This window comes from Erpetoichthys calabaricus, chromosome 5 (genome assembly GCF_900747795.2).
Source record: "Erpetoichthys calabaricus chromosome 5, fErpCal1.3, whole genome shotgun sequence".
Lineage (NCBI taxonomy): Eukaryota > Metazoa > Chordata > Cladistia > Polypteriformes > Polypteridae > Erpetoichthys > Erpetoichthys calabaricus.
In genome coordinates, this window is record NC_041398.2 from 12767612 (window position 1) to 12788769 (window position 21158).

The 21158-nt window shown below is 41.5% G+C and overlaps 1 protein-coding gene and 1 long non-coding RNA gene across 7 annotated transcripts in view; one reads left to right on the forward strand and one right to left on the reverse strand.

Annotated features, from left to right (window-relative positions):
- The window catches only part of LOC127527858 (uncharacterized), a 687118-nt gene that overhangs the window by 648058 nt on the left and 17902 nt on the right, over positions 1-21158 (forward strand). The window contains exon 6 of one of the 3 annotated variants that reach the window (XR_007935010.1): positions 1573-1651. The exons of the other annotated variants lie outside the window; for them this stretch is intronic. This is a non-coding gene — a long non-coding RNA (uncharacterized LOC127527858). Of the gene's footprint in view, positions 1-1572; positions 1652-21158 lie in introns of those variants that run through there. 3 annotated transcript variants of the gene reach the window in all.
- The window catches only part of LOC114643665 (tripartite motif-containing protein 16-like), a 484979-nt gene that overhangs the window by 462243 nt on the left and 1578 nt on the right, over positions 1-21158 (reverse strand). Inside the window, exons 2-4 of one of the 4 annotated variants that reach the window (XR_007934978.1) lie at positions 18653-18748; positions 13403-13636; positions 9379-9538 (exon numbers count right to left, since the gene is read on the reverse strand). The exons of the other annotated variants lie outside the window; for them this stretch is intronic. The gene's annotated coding sequence lies outside the window, so the exon portion shown is untranslated. The remainder of the gene's footprint in view (positions 1-9378; positions 9539-13402; positions 13637-18652; positions 18749-21158) is intronic. 4 annotated transcript variants of the gene reach the window in all.

Consider the following 21158-nt stretch of genomic DNA (forward strand, 5'->3'; position numbering starts at 1 on the left):
GCGTCTGAGTTGACAGCACATGATGAGGGCCACAGGAGCTGACGTGGAGTCGATTATCAGTGACTGGCGATGTGTCCAGTGTGCTCATCGACTTTTAAGTGACATTGTGCCCGGAATGTGCCCACCTGCCCAACTGCCGACACTGCTGACTGACATTTCCATTTCATTAATCCTGAGCTCTAAAAGCCCCCAAGGTCAGCAGGAGACGACCTCAACCAACACAAATATCAGACGACAGGACAACATGGCTGTCAGCCTGTAGAGTTTGAACGACTGCCAGTGTGCAGCTGTGACGAGGACCTGAGTGACCAGACAGACCAGTGGCTTTATGAGGTCACACAGCGGAGACTGAAGCAATGGCTGAGGTGACAGGAGAGAGAAGAGGGCAGCAGGGCTTAGGTCAGCAGTGCAGAGCTCATCGGGTGACAACCTGTCTGATGAGCGAGTGCTTAAAGAATCAGACGTCAGTCACACATCGAGATACGGATTTGATCAACGAGGAATACAATCTGTGATCACAGGACGGCCATCAGTGTGTGACAAGTCAAAGAGGAGAAAATCAGGAGGGAGGAATAAAACTCACAAACACACAAGTGACACACTCGTCTGACTCACTCTGTCTCAGGTTACTCATTTCACCCTTTATCACCCTGACACTCTTCTCTATCATCCTCACCCCTCACTCTTTATTCACCTTCTCCTCTTTCTTTTAACCCTTCAGGATACATGAAGGTGACAGATTTAGAAGTCATAGTCACCATCTGCTGGTGAGGCCTGTAATACACAGTGGGGGGGCTGTCAGCCTGGGCCTTCATTGACTTCTTCACATACACTGATGTCAGGTGACACGCCACACCTTAAAGGGTCCTGAGGGAAGTGTAAATTAATCCTGGGAATATATGTGTCAGTGGAAAGATAAAAGTGCCCCAAGTGTCACATCTGATTGTCACTTTGAACAACGACAGTGACGGTGAAGTCAGTCAGCTGACTCATCTACTTGAGGTTGGGTGACAGTGGGAACAACAAGGAGGAGGTGCAGTTTAATGTCTAACGTGACACCAAGTGACTCAGTAAAACACCAAACTCCATCAGTATGACTGACATGTGACTAAGCGGTGAGTCCTCGTCTTTAGACATTCACAGTGAATTCATTCAGAGGTGACAGACCACCAGAGTAACTAATAGAGGGACAGACAATGTCTGTTCAGAGGCCAGCACTCCTGTCACTTCTGTCACTCTGTGCTCCTAAATAGTCACTGGAATGAGGCTCTGGGTACTGAGACAGGCATGTGGTCCTGCTGGAGCAGCACTACTTAAAGGCGCTATATAGACTGACTAACAGGTGACATTCAGTGACACTCAGAGGACACAGCAGTTGTGGTGTCATCCTGCAGGACATGTAGCTGTGACTCAACAGTGACCCCTGATGGTCAGACTGGTATTTGTAGGTCTGAGGTGTCACCACCACTCACTATGACACACACACCTGATTGGCTACTCAGACCCAATAATATTGGAGACCCTGACAGCCGCACTCGCCCCGCATTCTCATCCACAAATTCACTCACAGAGGTGCTGCCCCCCCCACCTATAGTGTAAAATTAATTTTGACCCCAAACTGCAAACACAAAGACACCTGAGTTTGTGGGGACATCAAGTGACCAGTGGAGGGTACTGGTCATTGGTCACATGGTGTCAGATGGCTGATTGTTACATTTCCATGAAGACCAACAAAAAACCCTGGATAGAGGGGCTCAGTGAAGGAGGTGTTGAACCTGTGCAGGAGGGTCATTGTGTGTGAGACGCTATAAAATGACAGAGAGCCAGCAGGCCAGTCCAGATACACACCTATTCTGGGGCTGTAGGGGGCGCTGATTACAGTCTTCTGTTTATTGTGCCACACAGAGTACTGGGAATGAGAACACCGCAAACTCCAGGACTTGTTGTTGCCTCCAAGGACGCACTCCCTGCTCCCTCCTTTCCTGCTCAGTCCTTTATATGCGACTCCAATCGCCATGAAATCTCCACTGCACTTCACCTCCCAGTAACAGCGAGTCCCAGTCAGAGCCTCTCTGCACAGAACTTGAGGCCAGTAGATAAATCTGTCAGGATGATCAGGATATTCAGTCTTTGTCCCCTCACATTTCACCTTCTTGTTCCCTTCAGACAGAAAGAGGACTCTGTTTGCCGTGTTGATGTCCAGTGTGAGGGGACAGAAGTCTGAAAGGAGAGAAAAGAAAACAAGTGAGGAAATCTGGGAGTGTGTAACGGGACTGGGGGCGGAGCACAACACAGACAATTAACAAGAGCCAATCAGGAGCTGCGCTGACAAGACACTAATAGTAAAGAGCTCATCTGATTGGACAGAATATGTGGGGATTCAAAATTAAATCATAAAAAGACAACAACAGACATGAAGATATTGACAAGAGTTTTGACAAATTGATTGAAAACAAATATTGAGAATGTAATAAAAGAAGAGCAGACATGTGTGGTACAGCGGAGAAGTGCAGCAGATAACCGGTGTGTCTTAAGAGACTGTATTAATGTCAGGAGAGAGAGAAACCTGCATGTCGCAATATTACATTTAGATTTGGAGAAAGCATTTGATAGAATTGCACATAAATATATGTGGAAGATACTCCAAAAAATGGGAGTTCATGAAGGTTTACTGGACTGGATAAAAGTAGTCGATAAAGATATACGAAGTCAGATAAAAGTAAATAACAAACTAACAGAGGAGATACAGGAGAAATGTGGAGTAAGACAAGGGTGTCCATTGTCAGCAGTGCTGTTTATTCTGGTTATAGAGCCCTTATTAAATAAAATTAGGAGGGACACAAATATAAGAGGAGTTGAAGTTCCAGGAAGGGGGGGACAACAAATAAAAGTGTTTCCATATATGGATGACATAACAATAATAGTCAGAGATACATGGAGTATAAATAAAGTAACAGAACATACAGAAGTGTTTGTGGAGGGGGTCAGGTTCAACTTTACACCTCAATAAGAGGGAATGCGTCCTTTGGGGGAAATGGAAAGAAAAACCACAAGGAAGAATAAGGTTATGAAATGTGGAGAAAGTATTAGGGATAAGATTTGGAGACGAGAGTACGGAGAGGATGGAGTGGAAAGAAATGGAAAAAAGATCAACAAACAAACAGAGTTTGGAGGATAAGGAACTTGTCAATGGAAGGGAAGATATTGGTGATGAAGGCAGTTATAATCCAAAACTATCATACTTAGCAAAGGGTTTTTGTCCACCAAAGAAAATATTAAGAAGAATTATAAGAACTTGTTTTGTGTTTCTATAGGGGTCAAAATGTGAAAAATTGGCAAAGAGGAAGGTAAAGAAAAGGAGAGAAAATGGAGGGATAGAGGATCTGAATATAGAAAGGGAGTTGGCTTTAAGACACACAGCAACTGTTGTTAATATGGCGTTATATAAAACGGGGAAATTAGCAGACATGATCAGATATCTGCTAGACACAGAACTGAGAAAAGAAAAATTATTTAAAATGACAAATAGTAGACCCATTGCCTTTAATATACCAGAAAATTATAAAACAATAGTATCATTTGTTAAAAGATATTCATGGGAGGAAGGAGATCTCAAAATTTGGGAAACGAAAAAAGACCTAAAAAAATATAAAGGAAAAGACGAAACGGTACTAAAAATCCAAAAGCTCACTGAAGATCATGCAAGAAAAGTGTGGCAGCAAAATGAAGACAAAGAATTAACAAATAAACAAAAAGACCTCAGGTGGGTGACATTACATGAAATCCTACCGACGCAGGCGGCCATGTACAAAAGGAGAGTCACGAAAAGTTCAATATGTCCGAGGGAGAACTGCTGAGAGGTGGAAACACCAGAGCATGTGTTTAGGAACTGCAAAAAGACACAAGATGTGTGGAATGAGGGGTTAAAGGAATGGAAAGGGAGGACAGGAAAAGAGGGGATGACAAAAGAAGGAGTGTTGTATGGTTAGTAGGGAAGGAGTTAAATGTAAAAATGACAATAAGGGAATGGAAAATGATCAAAATAATAAAAGAAAATATGTGGTGGTGGAGGAATGAACTGGGGATTCATAACAGGAAAATAACAATACAGAAATTATACAGAAATGTGAAAAGGAAGGAGTGGAAGAAAGGAGGATTAAAGAAGGACAAAGAAACAAATGGCCTTAAAAAAGGTAAAGACCTCAAAAATAGAATTAAAGGTGGGGATAAAAAGGGGAAAAAATAAAAAGTGTCACGGTGGTGAAATGGTGACGAGTGACAGTGAATTAGCAATGTGACAGACTGTGTGTGTGTGCTCAAAGCTAAGAGACTGAAAAGAAAAAGGAAATGAAGTGAAAGGGGACAAGAAAATAGTGTTAGTGGTAAGTAATGGAATTTAGACAACGTAAAAAACAAAAATAACAACAGACAACAAAGAGAAAGGCAGGCAAGTCAATCATCTGAAAGTCATCTGAGTCGTCAGAAATGATAATAAACAACATAAGGTCACCACTGAGGTCAAAGGTCTAATGGACTGTCCACACTGACCGCTGGCTTTATTAAATGACATGTTTTATTGTCACAGTCCACCTCTCAAATTTAAAATCAATCCACTGTCACACTTCACAACCACATCAATTATTTGTGTAAAAGCTGCAATCAGTATTTACTATTTATAATCTATCTATCTATCTATCTATCTATCTATCTATCTATCTATCTATCTATCTATCTATCTATCTATCTATCTATCTATCTATCTATCTATCTATCTATCTATCTATCTATCTATTATATAGTGCCTTTCCCATCTGTCATTGTCTCTCTTTTTCTTTCTTTCTTTCTTTCTTTCTTTCTTTCTTTCTTTCTTTCTTTCTTTCTTTCTTTCTTTCTTTCTTTCTTTCTTTCTTTCATGTGTTTCCTGTCATCTCTTTTTATTAATTGACTGTCATTCTTATCCAAGGTGACTCCCATCATCTCAGATTCCATTGTTTCCTTTTCTTTTCATTGTCCAATCAGAGTCCAAGCAGGTGAAGTGACTTGATGAGGTCACACAGTGGTGTCAGTAGTGGGATTTGAACCCACTACCTCAGGGTTTGAAGTCCAAAGTCCTCACCACCACACCACACTTCATTTTCTCCTTCATTTAAACTCTCCTTCTGTTCAATCGGAAGTCAGCTTTACTCTGGTGGTCTCATCAGGGAGGTGGGCTACAGGTCTATGGACCCCAAAACATTTTGAGAATATTAGCAGCTGTATTCACTGGACATGAAGCTCTATGGAGGTGGTCTTGTAGTCTTCACCTTGACCACACTTGGCTGTGACCTTCTTCATCTCCTCCTCTTCTCTTGTCCTTTTTCATTGTGAGGCACACAAGGACACAACACAGCAGAGTGAGGACTTGACTTAGTGACTGAAGACCCTGGTGACACTCATTAGTGGAATCAGTCAGCTTGAGATGTCACGACAGTCCAGTGAGGTCTTTGAACTGCTAAGGACCCCCAATATTTTTCTCTGCCATTTCATTTGTTTTAATGTTTAAAATTTGTGAAGTCGAGAACTCAAAGCAAAGTGTCTGCTCTGTGAAGTAAAGAATGGAGGATGACGAGGACTTTTGTCAGCTTTAACTTATTTCACATACAATTGTGCTTCATTTTTAAACTAATACTGTGTCTGTATATACAGTCGTGTGAAAAAGTAAGTGCACCCCATGACGTGGATTTTATTTTATTCTTTTCCTTTTTAAACTTTACTGGACACATCAAGACTCGGGTTCAACAGACGGCTTTGGTGATTCACTGCCTGAGTCTCTCTATCCCATAATGCACCAGTCACAGGACCCCCATCACTCTCAGCCCCTCAGTCACACGACACTCAGACTTTCATATCCTAAGCCTGTCCTGCTCTATTAAAACTTCAATGATTTTTATTGTGATGATCCATTCAGTCAAAGCACAAACTCACATTTTAAAAAGTCGTCTCTGCTCTGAGGTTCCGGAGGCTGTGGGGTGAAAACTGGAACTTCATGAGCTGAAAATAAAAAGAGAAGAGAAGAAGAATGGAAACTGTGAAGATGGCATTGTGGGATCTTAGTTTAGTTCTTAAACACGTATTACAAATGCAGAGGAGTTCAAATAAAACATTTATAAAATATACAAGGGCTGGCAAATTAGGCCAAATGTCGATTTGAATATTGATATTAATAATAAATATACAGGGAGTCAGAGAGTATTGAGACCCCCTCACTTTCTACACACTTTACCGTGTTGTTGATTTAATTTTAAATGGATTAATGTGCCTTTGTGCTCATCAGTCTACACTCAGTAACCATAATGACAAAGTGAGCACAGGTCTTCAGAAAGGTCTGCACATTTATTATAAATCAAAACTGAAACGTCTCCTTCCTAGAAGTATTCAGACACTTAATTCAGGTCTTTGTGGAAGCCCCTTTGGTGGTCTTCATGACTCAGTGTCACTACCAGTTTTGCTCTCCTGTATTTTGCCAGTTGATCCCATTCTTCCTGGAAGATCCTCTCAAACTCTATTAGATTTCAAGGTAAGCGTCTCTGAACTGCCATTTTCAGGTCTCTCCTGTTCTGTTGGGTCTCAGTCTGGTCACTCAAGGACACTCAGATTTGTCACAAAGCAACTCCAGAGTTGTCTTGGCTGTGGTTTTCAGGTCGTTGATCCAAAGCCTAGTCTGAGTTCACAGGTTTTCTTTAAGGTCCTCTCTGTATTTCACTGCACTTCTCCTTCTCTCAATTCTGAACTGTCAGTCTGTCCCCATAGCCTGATGTTGTCACCACCATCTTCACTGTAGAGATGGCATTAGGCAGGTGTTGAGCAGTGACTGGTCCTCTCCAGACATCCTGCTTGGTCTTCTGTCTAAAGAGTTCAATGTTTGTCTCATCAGATCATTGAATTTTTCCCTTGATGCTCTCAGGCTGTTATTTGTATTTTACTCGAGAGTATCTTCTGCCTGGCCACTCCACCATAAACGCTTGATTTGTGGAGCGCTGCTGAGATGGCCGTCCCTCCTACAGTTTCTCTCATTTCATTTTTTTTTTTTATATTTTATTTATTAATTTTTATTGTAATCATTCCAAACAAATAGATCAATTTATAACATAACAAAATTGAAGACAAATCAAACCCCACCCCTGAGAATGAGAGCTAAGTCAAAGGAGAATTGCTTTGGGCTTTTTAATACGGCAACAATAAATAAAAGAAAGGGAGAAATAAATAAATAGGTAAATAAAAAAAATGGAGAAGGGAATTAAATGTGGTAATATTTATTTCTCTTACTCTAAAATAATATTGATTAGATCCTGCCAGGTTTTGAAAAAATTCTGTACAGATCCTCTAACTGAGAATTTGATTTTTTCCAATTTCAAATAAAATAAAATATTGGTTTCCCACTGACTTATCAGAGGAGAGTTAGGATTATTCCAATTTAACAGAATAAGTCTGCATGCCAAAAGTGTAGTGAATGCCATCACCGTTTGCTTGTCCTTCTCCAATTCAAGTCCGTCTGGAAGAGCACCGAACACAGCTGTTAGTGGGTTAGGAGGGATTGTGACCCCAAGGTTGTCTGAAAGGCACTTAAAACGTTTGGTCCAAAATGATGTTAGTTTGGTGCAGGCCCAGAACATGTGACCCAGTGAGGCAGGAGCTTGGTTGCAGCGTTCGCAGGTTGGATCTTGCCATGGAAACATTTTGGACAGTTTTAAGTGAGACAGATGAGCTCGATATATAATTTTTAGTTGAATAATTCTATGCTTTGCGCATATGGAGCTCGAGTGAATTCTCTGCATTGCTACCTTCTACTCCTTTTCTGATATATTGATTAAGAGATCTTCTTCCCAATATCCTCTTGGATCTTTGAAAGGTAGGGACTCTAATAAGATTTTATATAATGCGGAAATAGTGTTTAATTCCTCGAAATTGAGTTGCATTTCTTCCAACATTGTGGAGGGAGTTCGCTGCTGAGATGGCCGTCCTTCCTACAGTTTCTCTCATTTCAGCAGTGGACATCGGAAATTTTGTTGCAGTGACCATTAGGTTTTTGGTCACCGCCCTGGCCAAGGCCCTTCCTTCCCAATTACTCAGACAGGCCATCTCTCGAAAGTGTCCTGGTGGTTCCAAACTTCTTCCATTTCCCAATGCTTCAGGCTGCTGTGCTGCTGGGACCACTCAGAGCTTTACAAATGGCTTTATCTATTTGCTCTGCTCTACTCCTTACCACAATTTGATCATGGAGGTCTACAGAGGGTCCCTTGAACCCCATGGCTTGGTTTTTGTCCTGACATACACTGTCATAAATATACTGTATTTTATACATAGTGACAAGCAGGTACAGATGAGGACATCTTCAGAGCTCCATCTAGTTAAGAAATCCCACCCTGAGTAAAGAGGGTGCTGCTCCTGCTAATGTCATCACTTCAGTGAGTTCACAGGCCACACTCTCTCTGCTTATTTTCACAATACACACATACAGTATATGTCTAATGTGGTGGACGGCCGGGATGGACCCTGTGCTCTTGGCTACTTGACCTTAGTTTGTGTTTAAACAAATCGCTGTCTTTATGTGTAAACGTACGTAATTCATAATTTATAAAGTGTGTTTTACTCTGAAACTGCACTCACTGAAATGTTCAGGAGGTCCTCAAGTAGTCAGAGTTCTGATGCAGTCCTCCAATTTGCTTATCTTCACCACCAAAATATATCAAATAAAATGCTTTTGGTGAGTAAAATCCTTTTAAATGTCGGTGGGAGACACGACTTCTGAGCAAACAACAGCAGGAATATAAAACATGAGAGCCCAGGGGGAGCACAGCTGAAAATGGATGAACGTGAACTTTTAATGTGGACTCCATCTAGCAGAATGTAATGGACAGCGAAAACAGCAGGAGCAGATTGAGATGTTCTGATATTATAAAGCACTGACGCTGAGCTCAATTTGATTCCATTAACGTCTTCACTGTTCTCAAATTAACAATTCATTTGTGCACTGAGCCGGCTTAGCCATTTAAAACACATTTCTGTTCATTAATCTTAAGGTGAGCAAAGCAAAGGAAATAAAAAGAATCTCAAAGTTAAGTGAAAAAGGACATTTTAAGAGAATACGTGGAATAAGGATAAGGAGTATAACATTTCAAGTTTAAATTCCAAAACATCTGATTAAGAACAACTGATTATTTAGAGAGTTTGTTATCACTCAGCTAATGACTGAGAAAGGCACTATATAGTAAAAAATAATAAACAGCAAAGGATAGCAGATAAATGTTAAAGAGCAGGCCTTCATCAGTGTCCTCTTATTGTCACTCTAGTCCTCCTCATGGACTTCAATAACAAACACAATGTCACCTGACGCTGTACCTGATGGAGTCCTTGTCATGATGTCCCACTGGCTGATCTTCTCCAGACTCTTTGTCAGACCTGACAGCTCCTTTCTCAGGTCCTCAGATGAGAAATCAGCGGTGACAGTGAAGCTCAGCGAGTCTCCATCAGCAGGAAGGACACAGTGAGATGAGAAAGTCTGAATCAGGAGAGAAGAGGGGACGAGATTTTAGAAAGGAGACATTAAAAAGTAAGTAATGCTAATAAGAGGGGGCTCTTCTCAATTAAGAATCAGTGTGGTGGGCAGTCAGTGTGGGTTTAGATGGTGAGAACGCCTGTCATTGACTTGTTGGTTATTTATGGGAGAATATTTGGTGGAGTGTAGTGGAGCATCAGAGATTATCAACCTTAACTATCAATGAGCTTTTCACACAGGACTCCAGGAGCGGAAAGTCAAGATAAAGGTACTGAGGGGGCAGGTGGGTCCAGAATTGACTTGGCACACAAAACAAGGTGTTGGGTTTTTAATGGTTCTGAGACAAACTTAATTAAATTAAATTATATGTAAAGACTAACACATGTAGGGAGACAGCTCTTCAATATGATTATACAATTGAAGGTCTTTAGCTCAGAATTGAGACTCGTGAGGAAATCCTGGGAGCCTTTGTGTCTTCAACATCATCATCAACCATACAAAAGAGACAAGCTGAATTATTTAGCACCCACCATGTGTGGAGTGTCAATCAAGAAGAGAATCTCACTATCGTGTATGAAACACAGTTGACATCAGGACTATTGTGTGGAGTGTGAGAGAAAAACACATGAGAAAGATGAGAGATGAGAGACGAGACTGGACTGTGGGGTCTGAGCTGTGAGGAAATGCTGAAGGATTTGAATCTCATCAGTTTAAGGATGGAGACATCAGAAGGTGGCCTGGCAGAAGAGTTGGCACCATCCTTTATTAGATGTCAACTTTTACACTTCATACAAATTTCACTTTTTCACACAGACAGCTGTAGATTCATCTGTCTGTCATGTACATGAAGTAAAAACTTTGAGATATTTGTAAAAAGAATATTTGAAACTAGCCAACCCGCAGCGTACCATACGGCGCATAATCAGGGCGCTTTTTTAACGATTTTTAAGCACAGGGAAAAAATTAACATTTAAAAAATCCGTAATTTAATAAACCACCAAGAAAACGGGAGGAGAGGGGAAGGACGCCCATTACGCCCCGTCCGTCATGCTAGTCTGCTGATTTCTCGTTCAGTATGCACTGCCTGCTCATGTGCCCACTCCCAACTCGTCACCTGAGTCGTTTTCGTCTTTGCACAGTCGACATGCACCTGTGAGTCACGTAGACTTTTCATTGTTGTTTGCGGTTCTGGCCGCTTTTCGTGTATCGAGTTATTCCAGAGTCACAGTTGAGAAACACTTTTTTAATGTCTTTTAAGCACAGGGGATAAAATGTGGCCCGGTGCATTCTTTAACTGCCTTGTGGCGCTGTAGTAGTGCTGCTGCTTTGCAGTAAGGAGACAGTGGAAGATTGTGGGTTCACTTCCCGGTTCCTCCCTGTGTGGATAGCAAATTATCCGCGACAAACAAACTGTTTTACACGCTGCATACCAACCCGCGGTGTAGTATACGCCGCATAATCACGCCGCTTTTTAAATGCTTTTTAACCAGAGGAAAAAAAATGAACATTTGCAAAATCCGTAACGCTGCTTTCAGTAAGAACAATGCACACGCGTTTAATTTATCGGCCACTTTTTGCCAGCCGTCTTTTCTGGTTTGGGCTGCTTTTGCAGTGTTACCGCTTGTGCATATTAAATCTTGAAATCCTTTGAGTAACTAATTAACTAACTCAGGGGTGGGCAAATTCATTCCTGGAGGGCCGCAGTGGCTGAGGCTTTTTGTTCCAACCCAGTTGCTTAATTAGAAAACAATCCTTGCCAATAATTACATTTCATGGCTTGTTGGTGCTTTAACTCTGCTATGTCAAGTCATTCTCATATCCTTGTTTTTTTTTCCATTCTAAGGATATCATCCAAATACTCTGAAGTGTAAAACGGATGGGTAATTCTCAGCCCTTCACTTTTTTCTCTTCTCTTTCCTTCCAAGTATTTAATTAAACCAAATAGTGCACGATAAATACACACAGGTGTAAAGGGTAACAAGCAAAATGGATAACTGCTGGTTTCTTTTGTCATTTGCATCTTATTGCTAATAAGGAGCAATTAAAAACCGAGAATACAGCTGTTTAGGACTTAATAAGTAATAAGGGTTCAAAATCTTAATGAGGGAGATAACTAAAATGAAGCAGAAGTGTTTCTAGAGCAATAAGTGTTTCTTATTAAGCAATTGGGTTTGGAACAAAAACCTGCAGCCACTGCGGCCCTCCAGGAATGAATTTGCCCACCCCTGAACTAACTAACACCCACCCACTCAGCTTGTGTGAAAAAAATGCGCCCCTTCTTTCATCATTTTGTTGCAGCCTATCAAAGACTTGCTGATCATGTTTTCTAGACTCAATATACATTGTCTTTTCACTCAGCGCGGGGGCGCGCATTCATCTCGGATTATTACATCCTGCTAGACTAATCTGCTACGCGGCTGTGTTTGAAAAACCGACTTATCCCTGATGAGTTTCATTGGCATTAATGATTAGGAATATAGTTAGAACAAAACCCTGCAGCCACAGGGGTTCACCAGGACCGAGTTTGGGAAACACTGCTGAACACAGACGAAACCGACTCAGGTGAGGAGTTGCCGCTATTGATTATTCAGTTTTGTTTGCCTGGGTGTCTGATCTGCGTTGACTGACATGGCTATTTTCTGCGTATCCCATGGTTGTCTTCCGGCAGTGTGAATGCCTCGAGAGACAGGGCGTCCTTGTGTGGTGAGTTGTTGCAGTTTGTGACCACGTCACCAAAGTTATCCCAATGTTGGCAAACAAAGCCAACAGCCATGTTGCGAAGTTTGAGAGCAACAGTTTCGTCAATGACATTTTTCTAAAAAAACCCAACTGATAGAAACAAACAGTTACCTGATGCAGGAATTTCTATAACATTGAAAGAAGTGTTGTTTCCATGAAATACATTTGAAGCGGTAGCCATGGAGGGCAAAAGAACAGTCAATGTGGCTCACAGCTGGATTTGGACAGTAGCACAGACCAAAGCGAGTGAGTACAGTATGTGTTTGATGAGCTGTTCAGTTGGCGGGCAGTGGCTCTGAGGTGCGTTCCTGATCACGTGGGAGGAGGGGTAGAGTTTCTGGGTGGGGCCTCGTTGTTCCTTTCCCATGGTTTTCGATGGTGGACGCAGTCGGGTGTCGTAACCGAAAAGAATAATGAAAAGTCAACGTGGCTCAGAGGTGCATGTGGACTCCTAGCACAGACGAAAGGGACTAACTGGGTGGTCGGTGAGTTTTTGCGTCCGGGCACATGAGCAGACAGTGTGAATGCCTAGAGAGCGAGGGTAGATGCGGGCCGGGGAATAAGGAGTGTTGGTGGGCGGGGAAACGTCTTCCGTGTTCCTGCAGGACCATCTAAGAAGACGCATGTTTGTCGCGGATGCAAATTACTGTATGTAGCGTGTAAAACAGTTTGCTATGGTGCACGCGGTCATGCGTCGTAACCGAAAAGTCAACGTGGCTCAGGGGTGCATGTGTACTGTAGCCCAGACGAACATAAATGACGGCGTTTTTTCCAAGTCATCGCGTCCGAGTTGGTGGGCGTGGCTCTGCGAGTTGTCGTCGTATCCAACGGTCTTAGAGTTGGTGGGCGTGGCTCCTTCCTGTGTGCACCATGGGCGTCTTACTTGTCGGCGGCTTAGTGAATCCACAACCCTTCCGGCGTGCTTTCCATGGGTGGCTACTTTTCGGCTGCTTAGTGAATTATATATATAGATGTTCAGGAAATATAAAAAGATGATCTCTTGTGGGCTGAATGGCCTGTTCTTGTCATGTTGTACAAACTCCTCAGATCTTTTCAATTTCTCTCTAAATGTTGTCAGGTCCCACACACCCCAGTCTGATCAGACTCCCTGTGAAGTGTCACCCTCACCTGTAGGAAGTGGAGATGGTCCTTGGTCTCTGAAAGCACCTTCAGCTCAGCTTCTCTCCTCTTCAGCTCCTTGATCTCCTTCTCCAGTTGCTCCATGACTCCTTCAGCCTTCTCCATTTCTCTCTTTTCTTCTTCTCTGATCCTATCAGTCAGTTTCCTGTAGGCTTCCTCAATGCACCGTATCAGAGCAGTGAAGCTCTTCTCATTTTCTTCCACCTCTCTTACCACAGATATCTTAATAAATAGGAGAAAGATTTAGAATTGAGTCACCTGATAAGAAAAACCAATCATGAGGCACATTTGTTGTTATTTTGATGTTATGAAGGACAGTTTGAATTGGGTGGAGTGACTGGTGGTACTTTATTTGCTGAAGGAAGGTCAGTTACTACTGACTACCAGACGATATGTTACCTCCATTATGCCGAGTAACATCATCACTCTGCTGATGCTACTATTAAGGAAACTGCAGGACTTTATGAGATACGCAGTCATGAAAGGCTTCCTTGAGAAGGATCTTGAGAGCCATTGGCAGAAGCTGCTGGGGACACCTCTACTGTCTTGTGAGGACACCATTTGACCTGAGAGTTTATATAAAAGTCTGCCTTTAAAAATGACATCTCCTGCTCTGCCTGAGGTTAAGAGTGGAGTAGGACAACACACACCAGAAACTTTGAAGAAGAAGAAGAAGAAGAAGAAGAAGAAGAAGAAGAAGAAGAAGAAGAAGAAGAAGAAGAAGAAGAAGAAGAAGAAGAAGAAGAAGAAGAAGATTTGTAAAGATGAGTTAACTTGTGTGTTAGGAGTTAATTGTGTTAAAATAAAAGTATTTCTGAACATGAGACTTGTGTAAATTAATTGTATTCTAGTTTTGGGGTGTCAGACATCACCATGTCAGACCTGTGAGATGGAGATATTAAACAAGAGGGTCTAGGTGTTGATCAAGGGCTTCAGATTTCCTTTAATTTCATGAACTCTTTGCATATTTACCTTCTTACATCTATTTTTCATTGTGAAGCTCAGAGTTGTGTATTTATTTCCATGTTTGATGTATTTCTACTTCATTTATGAACTTTGCATTATTACTAATGAATTTGCTATTGTAACTATGACTCATACTTGTATGATGACACCTGGTGGGGTGTTGTATGTGGGAAATAAATGTGAGGTAAAAGGTGCCTGCTGTCCAGGATCACCAACCACAAAGCTGGAAGTGTTCTGCTGTTTTCAGAACTTTGTATATCTGGACAGTGACTCACATAACTCGGTGATAGAAGGTGAGGATGAGAAGACCTAAAAGGTCATCTCCTGACCAGCCACTAGAATGAGGAAGAAATGATAATATGAGATTTATTATTAGGGAATTTAGATGAAGCCTTACTCCTGAATTAGAGAGTTTCATGTGGTGTTTTGCCTTTTGGTGCACATGTGGAAAACCTCCTTGGTTGGGTGGATAGGCTCCTGGCTGGAGTAGAGAAGGAAGGATCGTTGTTATTGTCACATGTGTCCAGTTCTAAGTGAACAATTATAAGAGGATGGATCAGACCACCAGTACTGCAGGACAATTTAAAGACTTTGGTAAAAAGCTGTGGAGCACAAGTGACAAAGTGATCAGAGATTCAGGCCACAATAAGACTGAGGACGATAGATAGATAGATAGATAGATAGATAGATAGATAGATAGATAGATAGATAGATAGATAGATAGATAGATAGATAGATAGATAGATAGATAGATAGATAGATAGATAGATAGATTGAAGATGGCCCTCATAGAATCTTAATAAAATTAAAGATTTATTCTTCATAAAGTTGTATTCCAAATACTCAGACACTGTTTTGAGCCAAACAAGTCATTCCGAAACAAACATAGTTTCCAAACAGAATCCAAAGACAGTTGTTGAAGAACAAAGCACAGGCTGACAAATCCAGAAAATCACAAAAGCATAAGGCACAGCTAAAAGAACACAAGAACTCGTGGTGGTGATTGGCAGATGGTCCATCGCTTGGTGAGCCACTCACAAACCACATGAACATAAGAAAGTCAGCTTATAGAGAAGGTCAAATACAATGAATAAAGAAGATACTCAACCAAATCAACATTAACATAAATAAACAAAAAAAAAAAGACATGAAACTAAACTTTGAAGAACATCTAGTGGAAGGAATCCTGACTGATAATGTCACAGTCATCATGGGTGTAGAGAGGGGATTTCATGCATCAGTAATAAGCAGGAATTCTAGGAGGAAACAACAAAAGCAGACGAGCGTAGAAACATAAACCGAAGTGAAGGTCTGTTTGTGAGGTTGGCTCTCCTTCACTTCTACTTCTTCAGCTGTCACCTCTGTGTCTGGATTGGACTACACAGTGTTGAGTGACACATTGTGACCTGCCTTCTTTCTTTGCACTAAAGACACACCCCACTAGTCTGGAACGGCTGTGTTTAGTACTTTAGTACACTCGATGGTGTTGGTCTGTTTAATGTGAGTCTGTGTTTAATAAATTAGGCTGCATAAGTTTGGTGTGTCTGGGCACAGAAATGTGTGTGAAGAGTTCTGTCTCTGCTGGATGAGAACTTTCACATAAATGAATCCTAGCAAAACTGGGAATCAAATACCATGCTACCATAGACAGTCTGCCAGCTCATTACAGGGTCAGAGCTACACTAGTGATCACAATGGAAGCCAAATGCGGGTTTCTGCCAATTAACCAAACTGAAATGTGAGGATGTGGTGGAAGATCTGGAATAAATGGAGGAAACCCACTGAGATACTGGAAGAAGGGGTAAACTCCACATGGAAAGTGAATGGAGGAAAGTGGACCTGAGATTCATCAGATGTCACCACTGGACAACCTTACTGTCCTTTGTGATAAAATATGAAAGCTGAAGTTAAACATTTGGAGGTGTACGTTATGTAAAGTCTGCACTCAGTCAAAAAGTGGAGATCCTTAAGTTGTGGAGTCTAATAAAACTGAGGAATACCAGAGTGAACATCCATCCATCCATCCATTTTCCAACCCGCTGAATCCGAACACAGGGTCACGGGGGTCCACTGGAGCCAATCCCAGCCAACACAGGGCACAAGGCAAGAACCAATCCCGGGCAGGGTGCCAACCCACCGCAGGACCAGAGTGAACAAGAGAAGACTATTACGATCTCCAGAATAAATCAAAAATATCCCATCTCTCCAAGTGAGGTATTTTGCAAGAAAAGACAGGCTCTCCAATCAGAATGTAACCTCTTGATAACAAAAGAACCTGAAAAACTCATCTTTAAATTGAAACATCATTACGGTGAATATGGAGAAATGGTTAATAAGATCTTAGCTCAGCAATGACCAAGCAGGAAGTTTGCAACGCAATAACAGAAATTACCAGTGCAACTGGAGATAAAGAAATGAAGCCTAGAAATATAACTCACACATTTAACAAGTTTTATAACTCTTTATATTCTACTCAGTTTAAAGAAGACGAGACACAATCTGAGGAGTTCTTTGATGTAATGCAAATACGACAGCTGGACACTCTTAGTGAAGAGGAAGTGGACAAACCTCTGACACTCTCAGAACTACTATATGCTGTAAACTCACTCCAAAGTGGGAAAACAACAGGCCGTGATGTCAACCAGTGGAATTTTATAAAGACATTTTCAACTAAGTTAGCTCCACTATTATTAGCAAAGTTTAAAGAACATAGACACAACCAAAATCTACCCAAAAAACCTACCCAATTTTCCACACCTCCCACCCATTTCATTTCCAGAAGAAAGCCTAATCATTCCTGAGGAGTCAGACAGCATCTCATCAACATATAAAAACATTTCAAAGAATCTCCCCTTTAATGTTCCTAGGATACGACGGGAAAAGGACCTTTTAATGAAAATCTCAGAAAATGAGTGGAAGTTAGTCATGCATAGAATACACTCCAGCTCCATATGTGCAAAGTATTCAACCATTTGACTTTGACTCTTTCATCAGTCACATTTATCTCATTTAAAATTGGGAAGAATCCAACCTGCAAGTGTGACAATAGAGCTCCAGCCTCACTGGGCCACATGTTTTGGGAGGAAAACAAAGTAACATCATTTAGGGCCAAAATGTTTGAATGTTTTTTTAGACAGCCTTGGGGTCACAATCACTCCTAACTCACTAACAGCTGTGGTTGTTGGGCTACCAGAGAGGCCTAAAGTGGAGGAGGACACATTGACTGTAACTGCCTTTACCACATTGTGAGCTTGTGGACTTGTCCTGTTGAACTTGAAGACCCCCAGGCCACCTGTGATAAGTCACTGGGTCACTGATGTCTGACATTTAAAAAAAAAAACAAATTCTCACTTAGAAGATCTGTTCAAAACCTTTATAAAATATGACAAGATCTAATTAATAAAACTTTAAAATAAGCATCCATAGCAGCGGAAAAGGAAATTCTCCCATTTTATTTATTTATCTAAATTATCAGGAATATTTTTTTTTTGTTATTCTTTATTTTGTCTTATACGATTTCTCGTATTAGAAATTAGTTAGTTTTTGCATACCCCTTGGGGTCAGAGTGCAGGGTCAGCCATTGTACAGCGCCCCTGGAGCAATTACAGGTTAAGGGTCTTGCTCAAGGGCCCAGCAGAGAAGGATCTCTTTTGGCAGTGATGGGGATTCAAACTGGCAACCTTCTGGATACCAGCGCAGATCCTTAGCCTCAGAGCCACCACTCCGCCCATTTGGCCCAGTTCTCGGCTCTTCTCTCTTTTTCATGGTTGCAGAGTTAATCCTGTTTGGTAATTTTTTATTGTTTGCATTTTTTTTGTTTGTTTAGATTTCTGTATTAACTTTCTGATTTTTTTTTATTATTTTTCATTTTGTCTTTGAAAGTCATTTGTTGTATAAATTGAACTTGATTGTATGCAATGCTATTTTTAAAATAAAAACAACTTAGACCATTAATGGACGTTGAGCCCGCTGATCTAATTCAGAACATCAGCGTCGACCTTCAGTGTGAGTTTCTGTTAGTAGAGTTAAGTCCCCTTTAAGCAGCTGATGGAATATCAGAGGACTTTAGGGTGATGCTGTCTGAGTCTCCACTGAGTAACACCTGGGATTCTGTCAACAGTGAAAGGCCATGAAGGACACCACACAACGTCTTCTCTAACTCTCCCTTCTCATGTCCCTACTCACCATCACCAGTGAAGCTCTCCTGCTCTTCAAGTTCTCATTTATTTCTCCTCTCTTTGATAAGAAGTGTTGTCTTCCTATTCCACTCACCTTCATCTCATCCATCACCCTCCTCGTCTCCTTCAGTGTCTTCTCTCTCTCCTCAAGTCCCCTCTTGATGTCACTCAGTGTCGCACCCAGCTGTTTCTGTTTGGACACACAAGAGGACATGCGTGGTCAGATCAGAATTCACGTTCACTTTGTGATTTCTTCTTCTCTTTCTGACTCCTGAGATTTTCACAACACGTTTGTTTGACATTTCATGGCACAACTTAGATTTGATTTAACAAACAGGAATAACAATAAAGATTAAAAGAAAGGTTTAACTTAATTGATGTAAGATTGAGTTTGGGTTTGAAGAGTACTTCAAATACCGAAGACAGTTTGAAGGCACACTGGTGTGTGAGTTAGTTCTTGAACTTTAGAAGACATCACATCGACTAACTGGGAAATGTGAAGTTCACACAACACCAAAATAATAAAAACAAACTGGAGTGTAAAGTAAAGAAACTGGTGAAAGGCCAGGAGGACTTAAACACATCATGTCAGTAATTATAGGATCTACAAGGACATTTGATATCCTGAGTCAGACATGTGAGGACGTTGTCTGCTGTTGTCATTTTCTGGAGTCAAGTAAGATACTGAAATACACAAACGATTCTGTTGAATTCAGGAAGAAGGCAATTTAAGGAATTCTAAAACTCAGAAATTATATTTTTATATGTTACTTACCTCAGGTGTTTTGTTTAGGTGATGGATTTTTATTTTTAATTAAACTAATGAGCTCCGCCCCCTTCTCGCGTTGCTTGCCCACCTGCAGGTTTGGTTCGTGCGGCTCTTCAAACATTTAAAAGCCTGTAAAGCACCTGTCCTTTTGTCTCACTGCCTTGTCTCTCTTCTCCCCCAGACATCCTCTGCTCTGGTGGTCCCGTTCCCGAGGCGCGCCCCTATGAACAGGAAGATTTTCTATTCTTCTAATTGAGAGACAGAACTGTCCCCTTCGACTACACATGGAGCTCGATTCACTCCTGAAAGAGACTTATGTTTGTCTGAAGTGTCTGAATAACGTTTGTCTCTAAAATCTCCTGTGTATCTGTGCCACTCTGTGACCCAAGCGTGACCGCGTACGTGGATTTCACTTTCACCAAACCACAAATCTTTTAATTCTCGCTGAGAGGCCTCTTCATTGTGAAGAAACACTACTTTAATGTGATGGCAACACGAATTACATGATCTACACATCTCTGACTTAAAGTTTCAATCCAAACAATATATTCAATCTCTTCTCGCTGTTCTGTTCTTTCAGTGAGTAATAATTTCTGTTTGTTTGTGTGAATACCATCTTTACTATCATTTTTGTAGACTTTCGAATTGGCTAAAGTCTCCATCTCGCTGATCTTGCTTCTGTCTCTCTGGACTTCCAAAAAGTCTCATCAGAAAGATCACGTCTCGTCTCTTATAATAGAGTGATATTTAATATGTTTATGTCTCACCAGAACCTTCAAGACCACCCAGCCATCACTGTTAAGGGGTCAGCTCAGAGATGTGCAGGTGGGTGAGCCTGTGGTGTCCTGATGATGGACTATCTGTCAGGCAGACTCAAGGACTGTGTGAGCAACACTGGAGCAGCACAAGGAACAGGCCTGTCTGCTTTACTCTTCACTCTGCGCACCTCACACTGGAAAGAACACAATTTCTCTTTTCTTGGATATCCACAAATCACCCAAGGAGTGTCGCAGTGGACTTTAACAGGCCGTGTAGAACACTAATGAAGAGCCTGATGAGTTATATCATTATAAACAGAAAATCTACACAGGAATAGTATAGTGACATTACTGAGCTGAACTTATTGTAAGAATCGTAGACTTAACTCTGGAGTACAATACAGACTGACATGTGACAATAATGTGTCTCTTAAACAGCTCTGAGATCAGCCAAATGCAAACTCTGATTCTTTAAAAATGGACAAACACCACAAAGGCAGACAAGCAGCTAAGCACACTCAGCGTGTAAATGTCAGCAGTACAGAGTGTGTCTATCGATGTGTCAGACCTTCTATTGAATTACGTTTACGATGACATTGTGTGCTCACTTACTACGCTGACATCAGCCAACTGTAACATCATCTTGTTAAGAACACCTCAGGAGGGTCCGAATGTCACACATTTCTACGCGTAGCCCACGTGACGCTCGCACCCCTGCCAGTGGACATTTCTAGACAGCAGGCTATAGTTGGCCTCCCACTGCCTTAGAAACTCAAAAGAGAAACTGATCAGAGCAGAAAGAAACTCAGCTGGCTGTGAGGAGAGAACTCAGTTGTTTGTGGGCCATATTGGGGATCTCATCCTGAGCTGTTTCATGACTTGCACCAGTCTCACCAGGATGGACTCCAGCAGACAATGCTCTGAACTTGAAGCATCAGGTTTATAAGGTCCAGTAAAACCTCGATTATCAGTCAGGGGTCAGGACCGAGGCTGTGACGGATAAGAGAAAAGACGGATAACAGAGCAGCTACATTAAAAATGACATACAGTAGATTAGTGTAGAGAACAGTCGT